Source organism: Coenobita brevimanus, chromosome 23, assembly GCF_032717465.1.
Source record: "Coenobita brevimanus isolate Jiangsu-jjx chromosome 23, ASM3271746v2, whole genome shotgun sequence".
In the NCBI taxonomy this organism is placed as follows: domain Eukaryota; kingdom Metazoa; phylum Arthropoda; class Malacostraca; order Decapoda; family Coenobitidae; genus Coenobita; species Coenobita brevimanus.
In genome coordinates, this window is record NC_136976.1 from 59708604 (window position 1) to 59717688 (window position 9085).

Here is a 9085-nt window from a genome sequence, read left to right on the forward strand (position 1 = left end):
TCTGAGGACATCTTTTAAATATTATTTTTGCAACCTCGTGACTTTTTTTTATTTTTATATTAGGAAGGATTTCTGGTAGTGAAGGGATAAGCAAAGACTATCAGTTCATAAAGTATCCCCTCAAATGTACAAAAATGTTTGAAGATAAGAGAAATTAAGAAAAAAAAATTCACCTTAGTAGAGGTAAAGAGAGGGCCAGGAACCATGAGGCGCTTAGCCGTGGAGCTAATCTCCTTAACTAAGGTCTTTAAGCTTGTGGCAGGTTATTCACCCACTATCCTCAGACACAAGGCCATTGCATCAACCAGGTTGCCATAGTTACCTCCACCAAGTATTGTCCAAGGTGCTCGTTTTACTCAGCCATCCATGGACACCTGAGTCAAGTGGTGTCATCTGCCCGAACCTAGTTCGAACACTGACGTTATCAGGCTGGCAGCAGTATTCCATTTACCTTTACCTACACCAGATTTTTGTTCTTTTGCAACTTATTTCATGTAGTTCAGTCGCAGAACAACACATAGCTATGGCTCTACATCATTTCCATAGGATTTCCTCGTGACTTGCATCGTTTTCTAATGTTAACCTGTTGGTGCAACCCAGCATTCAAGATGGACAGGGGGGCAATTTAGGCTAAGTTAGAGTAAAAAGGGTATGGTAACACCAGCCACTTGGTCAGTTTTTGTTTTTTCCTTCCTCAGTCAATTCCTGTGCTAACGCACCGCTTCGCCCTATACATTTCTGCCATTTCGTGTGTAGTGCCATTTTATACTTGTTGAACGTTTAATTGGTGGCCATAAATGCCTCGAACACGTGAGGTTTCGCCTGAGTTTAAGAAAATCGCCTTATACAGTTTCTAAATGTTTTGCATTCCCATTTCGCTGCTTTAGCTTTTTTGTGTTCTTGCTCTTTCCTAATTTTTAAATGTTTTCTCTCTCTATCGTCCCCTTTGGGGATGGGGAGGGGAAGAATATTTCCCCAACATCCCTGCATATCGTAAGAGGCGACTAAAAGGGGCCCTTTTTTCTTCAGTCTTTCTCTCTTTACCGTCCTCCACTCTTCTGTCCTACCTCTCTTCTTGATATTTCCGTGTTTCTTCCGGACTCTATGTTCCCTCTTCTCCTACAGTGCCATATTATGGCTTGGTGCTAATTCTTCATTATTCCTTCCTTCCTTTTTCCTATCATTTTTATGGTTGCTCTTCCCCTAGCATTTACGTGCATGCTCTTCACCTTTATTTTTACACATATTCTCGTTAATATTTTTACATGTTTGTTGTTCCTTTTTCTTATTCACGTTTGTTCTTCCAGTTCTTAACAGTCTCTTCCATATTTTTACGTGCATTTTCATCTTGATCTTTATATATTTGTACTTTTTTTTTTTTTGCATGTATTCTTTTTCCGCTTTTAAAATATGCTTGCTTCTCCTACCTTGCGTCTCCTTGTTTACAGATTGTCATTCATCTGTCCCCACGGAAGTTTTGTCAGGAGTACATACGGTAGAGCTTTCCTCAGCTAAGAGCAAGAAAATGAGGGTAGTAACAGTGACCTAGAGAGAGAGAGAGAGAGAGAGAGAAGCATCCTACTGAAAGGATTAGTGAAGACTGTGAAACACCTTCAGTAACATGACGTAGTTTCATTGTATTGTTGCTATCTCTAGACGCTTTTTTTTTTTAATGTAAGAATTTTTTTTACTAAACCCCTTCAGTACAAGAGGCCTTTCCTAAGCTAGATATAAGCAGCTGAAAATAGCAAGAAAAATATAGTTTAATATGTCACCGGATTGAGGAGCTTCATTACCTTTAGCACAAGAGCTCTTTTTCCATCGTAAGTAAATTCATGTGCAGGCAACAAGAGCAAAAACTTCTTCAGGCCCCATCGTACTGAAAGGATTAATGGAGTCCTGGCCATTCGTCGTTGTGCATTCGTGATAGTTCTCTTGCTTCAGTTTACATTTTTTTTTTTTTCCCTTTTCCATGTTTCTGCTTTCCTGTTTCCCACTCCACAGTTTGTGCGAGTGGGACAAGCCGCACCTCTTCTCCAGGTTGATGGTTCTGACGTAGAGCACTGTCAGAGTAACCGAGAGCGTAACATGAAACATTGTAGGGTCTAAGTATGTTATAATCTGCGTTTACTGTTAGTTCGGATTTCATTATTCGCCTACTGTAGAGTGGGGCTGCAGTATTGCTGTGATTGTTTCTTTTTTTACCTCTCTCTCTCTCTCTCTCTCTCTCTCTCTCTCTCTCTCTCTCTCTCTCTCTCTCTCTCTCTCTCTCTCTCTCACCCCATTTGTAAGAATGTGAATAATGACTAATAATGGAGATGATGACGTTGATGATAATTATGATCTGTGATGATGATGATTGGTCTATAATGATGATGATGATGATGATGATAATGAACGTCACTTCTCTGCCTCCCAGGAACCAGGAACCGTAGACCATAGGGAGGTCGCTTAAATCCATTGACAGCAGTGGGGTTTAATCACGGCAACAAACAATCCCTAAGGCGGGTAGTCATTTCTTTTTTACATTATCCCCTTAACTACTGTGGACACGTTTCCATTTTTATTCAAGGTAATACCAGGCGATTTTGTATACCTTAAAAAATCGTAATAGCCAAAGAGTTAGCGGCGCTTTAGATTATACGGTATGTGAAATAACTTACCAATTGGCTTTACATGGAGGCAGCGATTTTTGGCACGTATTCGGCAACTCACTGGCGAACTATTTTTCTGAGTTTATTTGCAAGGAATTAAACCAGTTCAGTTGTTAGAGAGAGAGGGGCGGGGGGGCTTGTCGGAAAAAATAAGTACTTCTGTGTGTGTGTGTGTGTGTGTGTGTGTGTGTGTGTGAGAGAGAGAGAGAGAGAGAGAGAGAGAGAGAGAGAGAGAAAGAGAGTGTAAAATGTGAGCAAATCCTCTCTAAACGCTCCCGCCAAACCTAATGAAAACACAACGTAAACATGGGAATTAAAACCCAGCTTTTATTTTCCGCACAAAGTTGGCAACACCTCGTTCCCCCCCTCCCCCCTCGTTACCTTCCGTACTGACGATGCCCCCGCCATTTTGAAAGCGAGGTGAAAACAATTGGTATTTTCTAATCGACGTTGGCTATTGTGTGCTGCTCGTATTTTTGAAAGGAGTTAGAGAGTGGTTTGGGAGGCAGAAGAAAGGGTAAGAAGGGAGTAGTGTGTGAAAGGCAGAAGGAAGTGGAAGCACAGAGACAGGGAAGAGATAGGTAGGAAGGAGGGGAAGAAGAGAGTGGAAGATAAGAGATAGATGGGAAGAGACTGAGAGCCAGGAGTGAGAGGTGAAAGGGAGAGGAAGGGTAGAAATGAGGGTGAGTGGTAAAAGGGAGGTGGAGGAGAGACGATGGGAAGCTGAAAAAGAGGGCAAGGAGAGGAAATGAGTACTGGGAGGAATGGGAGAGAAAGTAGAACGGGGGGGAACGAGAGGGGGAGTGAATGAAAGGGAAAGAGAGAGAGGAATGAGAAGCAGATTGGTGAGAGAAGATGAAGGAGAGGCGAGAGGGAAGTAGAAACGAGGAGAGAGAGAGAGAGAGAGAGAGAGAGGGGGGGGGGCGGGGGGAGAGAGAATGAAAAACAGAAGGGAGGGGAAGGAGAGGGGTGGGAGGGGGAAGATGAATAAGATTACCACCAGTGTTTTTTTTTATTATTATTATTCTTTATACTTGCCATCTATACTCACTCCAGCGGGGTGGTACCAGAAAGCAGGAGAAAAGAAACGCATTCACTCATACTTTGTCAGATGTAAAAAAGTAGTTCACACCAAAACAAATGTGAAACCGACAACCAGGCCCTTAGATCACTCGGCAATTTACCCCCGTCACTTCACATTCTGCATGTTATAGGTCATTGAAGAAGTTGTGTCGTGATAAGTGTAAGCTAATAGCAGACAGCAGCATGAACTTTGTATTAAAAAAGAAGGAAAAGAAGGAAAGAAATAAAAGGAGAAAGAAATTTGTACCTGTACCTGAACAATTTCATGGAGCTCCATTCTAGCTTACATAGTGAATGGGACGCTAAAATACCTTCGGACATTATACGTCTAGGTTTCCAAAGCTTGTGATAAAGCTCGCATGAAAAGCATGTATACACGAAAGTTAAAAGCGCTTGGTGTTGAGGATTATGTTCATGATTCAGAGGCTGGCCCGGTAATCACACAGGCGGGTTGTTATAAAGGAAGAAATTTGTGACTGGACCTAAGTAAATAGCGGAGTGCCCCAGAGATCAGGCATTGGACCAAGTATTTTCACTGTTTATATCACCGATTTGGAAACAGGAGTCGCCGGTAAGGTATGTAGTTGAATTTATTGATGACACTAAAATACACGGGAGAGCAGTTACTGGAGAGGATTGTGAAACCTACCTGGGGACTAAAATAACAGCACAGGGAAAGTAGAGCAGAAGAAGTACAGCGTTGAGAAGCGAAAAATATGTCATGATAATGCTAAGCAAGGCTACCAAATTCATAACACACCTCTTTTGAGAGAAGAAGAAGAAGAAGAAGAAGAAGAGAAGAAGAAGCTATTCTCAGTAACGACTTTAATGGTGCTCTAAACAGGATGCAAGTCTTTACTGAAGGTATTTCTAGCCACAAAACGCCAGATAAAAATCTCTAGTTTTGTACGTCCTTGACTATACTCAGTTTTATATTTTATTTATTTTTTTTAGGCGAATATACACTTGACAGTTTGGTGATGATTGGCTGAATGCAACATGTCCGAATAACATTTACTAACCCAAATTTCCCCCTCGGATATATGTTGTCAATTGATAATGCTAACGAATAAAGAGATTATGAAGTAATGTTGCATTCAGCCAATCATCACCAACCTGTCAAGTGCATCTTGGCCACGGTAAAAAAAAAAAAAAAAAATGAGTATAGCCCCAAACTAGTCTTTTATCAGAGCTGTATCCGTATCCATTAACTCTCCTTCGTTCCGGATGTCTATCCTCATAGCGGAACGGAGCAGGAAAAGAAAAGCCGTCATCGCATTGAAGGGGTTATTGGAGATTTATTTAATTTAGTTTTATTTTATTTAACTTTTATCTATTTATTTATTTTTCCTAGGGAGGGGGGTTTCTCTTACGATGAACAAAATCGCTTGACGGTAGATGCATGAGGTCGCAAAGACGTCTCTATAATGAAGGAGTTAAAGATAAAGGACTTGACAGGTTACAGAGGAGATTTTAAGTAATTCACTCTCTGTCAAGTTTACCCGAACACAATACAAGCAAACAGGCTTGTGCAATTATATGTGTTTTTCATATGCTCGTTCATAGTTTTGTCCTGCTAACTAACTCACCTTTTCTCAGTCCTTCCTAACATTAAGTTTCTGAGTATCCCCTTTTATAGATACTCCTTGTCAGTCTGTCAGTCTCTTTCCTTTCTAACCATGAGCTTCCGATTTTTTTTTATTTTCATACACTCTCCTTGTCAGCCTGTCAACCTCCATCCTTCCAAAGGTTATACTTCTGATTCTTCTTTTTCGTTCTCCTACTGTTACTCCAGCGTTTTTCGAAAAGCATTCTGTTTATCTGTTCCATACATTCTCAGAATCAATATGTCAATCTCCATCCTCCCTAAAATAAAGCTTCCGGCTCTCCTTTTTCTCACATTCTCCCTAGTCAATCTGTCAGTCTCCATCCCTCCTAAAAAAAGAAAGAAAAAAAAATCAATTTCCCGTTGTTTTGTCAGTGTTTTAGGTAATCGGATCCCCCGGACATGTATTTACAGCCACACGGCCGCCGACAGCACCACCCTGCCCCCTCCCAGCTAAACATAGGCCTGTCCCTCCCCATCCCGCTGAGTGACAGGCCTGAGGTTTGTATTTTCGGTTGCACTGAAGTCTTTGTACCATTTTTTTCTTTTTGCTGTTTATTATGCATGTTACACACTGCCTTTTTCTTTTATGTTTGTTATATATCTTTTTTTTTTTTTTTTTTTTTAAGAGTCGACATAGCTTGCCCCAGTAGCATACAGTAGGACAAAAAGGTGTAGTGTGTAAAATAAATCGCTGTAAAAGAGCCTACGAAGTTTTCTATATCACTCAGCATAAGACCAAGGGTAGTAAGGGAAGTACTTATTAAGGCTCTTCGTCAGTTTGCAAGGTAAGTCTGCTTAGCATTTTACTGTTATTATGAATTCATTTGCTTTGTCTTACTTTCCGCATTATTATTCACTATAGTTTTGCTGTCGAGCGTTTGGCACCTGTACGAGTTAACATGAAAATATAAACACGCGATCTAACACTGTGTCCTACAGGCAAATGAAGCTGAAGAAAGTTATAAAAACAGAGACAGTGTTTACTCCGGCCACAACACACGTACCGCCTCCCATCACCTGTCACTCGATCCGCCCCGCCCCTCCTGTCATTCTCCATCACAAACACGCTGGCTGAGCTATAGTTTGGGTGTGTGATTTCTTACTCTATCACGCCCACTCTGCAGAGTACAGTAGGCCTGCCCAGCCCCATCACCCTTTATCGTTCACGCCTACCAAGCCCACCTTTCTCCACCACCCAGCCCTTTCTCTACCCCTTTCACTAAACTTTTTGAAATGTTCTCCCACGGCTGCCACTCAGTATCACCGGATGTCGTCATCACACCCTTTCCCACCACCCATTCCTTTCCACCCTCTTACCTATTGTGTTGGTACTCCACCTTTGCCGTCCATCTTACCAGCTTTACCCATCTTCACACCATGTGCTTCACCCAACATACGCTACTATCCACCATCATCCCAGCTCATCCCTTTCACTTGTCGCCACCCACCACACCTCATTCAGCCCTGAAAGACATGAACTAACATACCTCAACAGCCATTTCACCGATAGGCTTATGGTCGACACTCGCCGTCGCAGGCACGGCCTAAATCAACTTTCATTGTCCTGAATCGACATGATGAATATGAAGTGCCTTGAGAACCACTAAATTGACTGAGGTAGACTTCAGATGGTTTACTTGGGTCTGAATATGGCTGAAATTAATAGGAATGACTAGAATTCATCTACGCTAACCCAGATTTATGTAACCGGGCCTGAACTGATCTGACCGAGCCCGACTGGATTTGAAGGCCCAGACTGGACCTGAATAGTTTCGTATTGTCCTGAACTCACCTGCTGGCACTGGACAGCTATGAAGGGCCTCAATGGACCTCATTGATCCTTAACTGCCGTAAGCTGGCCTGAAATTACTTATTCATTCATTCATTGCCAGACGCCATGTATCCCAAACAGGGTGGCCAAGGGCTTAGAGTTAATTGTTTTACAGGGAGGGGCACTAATCCTCCACCAACCCCACTTGACACGTAGGGATGCCAACAGCATCTGGTGTTCCCAGGCGGTCACCCATCCAAGTACTAACCAGACCCAACGTTGCTTAACTTCGCTGATCGGACGGGAAGCGGTGTACTCAACGTGGTATGGCCGTTGGAAATAAATGCGCTGGGTTTGACTGGATATTAACTGATGTTTTTACCGGCTCCCAGATATGAGGCTGACGATCATGGCGACACGACGCAAATACACTGTCGACATATAGTGGTGGTGGTGATGGTGATGGTGGTGGTGGTGGAGGAGGAACGCTGAGAAGAATGTGTGATTGTGTGGTGGTGGTTGTGGTGGAGTTTTATTTTTTTTCTTTAGATAGGCTGGTAAGAGGAAGATGTGATGGCGGTGGTGGTAGGGGAATTCTGAGAAGGATGTATGGTGGTGGTGGAGGGTTTTAGAGATACTGAGAGGGAGAACTGATGGTGGTGGTGGTGGTGGAGGTGGAGGGTTTCATAGATATTGAGAGGAAGACGTGGTGGTGGTGGTGGTGGAGGGTTTTATAGATACTGAGAGGGAGAGATGGTGGTGGTGGTGGTGGTACAGTAGAGGGTGTTGCTTTTTACACGAACATGTGCTAAAGGAATGCGCGTAATGACCTGGAGGCGAGAAGATGAATAACGAAGCAGAGAGAAAGAGAAGAACGAAGATAAAGAAAACCGAGAGATATCGGACATATGCTAAGAGAGAGAGAGAGAGAGAGAGAGAGAGAGAGAGAGAGAGAGAGAGAGAGAGAGAGAGAGAGAGAGAGAGAGAGATCTATTAGTTCTGAACTGTTAATTGATCCGGCTTATTAGTTAAGGAAGTCTGAAGTTCTGTAACTATCTGCATCTGTTTCGGCTTCTTTGAGATTCACTGCCGACTGGATCTCTCCACTGAGAGGAGGAGTCAGACGAAATTAACACTTCCCTTTACTTGCCATGTATGATTCAGGAGGGGGTGGCCAGTGAAAACAATGTATGTTAAAGTGAAGTGTCGATTAGGTGTATGTTTTCTGGCAGCGTGTATGAAGTATCGATATGAACCAATAGGACCTTAATAGCCGCTAACATATGAAAAGGTCAGCTCACAGAAACCACCCGAATATTCACCAGGGCTGAGTTAAGGACCCAGATTCAAAGCACACGCTGAGTGTGAGGAAGGAGACATCGGGAATCCTAAGGGATCCTGCTCCCAGAAAAATATGGTCAGAAATAAATGAAAGGAAATTCGCTTGGCAAATAACTTTCTCAGTGAAACACAAAGAAAAATCGCCCTGTAACTGAAGAAGATATTGCTTTTGGGAGTGAAATTGGAGGAGCGTGTATGCTGTTGCGAAGACTGAAATACAAAAACCGGCTGAAGTTTCAATTATCACTCCTCTGTTTCGCCATTGTTATACTGTCATAGGTCGTGTCCACACCAAATGCTTTCTGGTTCTAATGGAGATTCTACATCTGTGTAGCTTATAAACTTGTATCTTCTCACCCGCACCCGCTAGCGTCAAGTGAGGCCACATGTATGGATTACACCACTGCAAAACTCCCTCCAAGCACTTGCCCACGCCAACAAGCATTTCTTGTAGACGTGGCATTTTCATAGCTACACGTAAACACGGATGCCACTCTTATTAAACACCACATTCTAGGACTGCCAGCATTTAAAGTCGCCACTCTAATATTGCTACCATTGAATACCGCGCGCGCGAGAGAGACAGACAGACAGACAGACAGACAGAGACAGAGACAGAGAGAGTCC

At 42.8% G+C, this 9085-nt stretch overlaps 1 non-coding gene across 1 annotated transcript; it reads right to left on the bottom strand.

Annotated features, from left to right (window-relative positions):
* Positions 1 to 7336: 7336 nt before the first annotated feature.
* LOC145393195 (5S ribosomal RNA) lies at positions 7337 to 7455 on the bottom strand. The gene has a single exon (XR_013896152.1). It is a non-coding gene; the product is annotated as a 5S ribosomal RNA (ribosomal RNA).
* Between the last annotated feature and the right edge of the window lie 1630 nt (positions 7456 to 9085).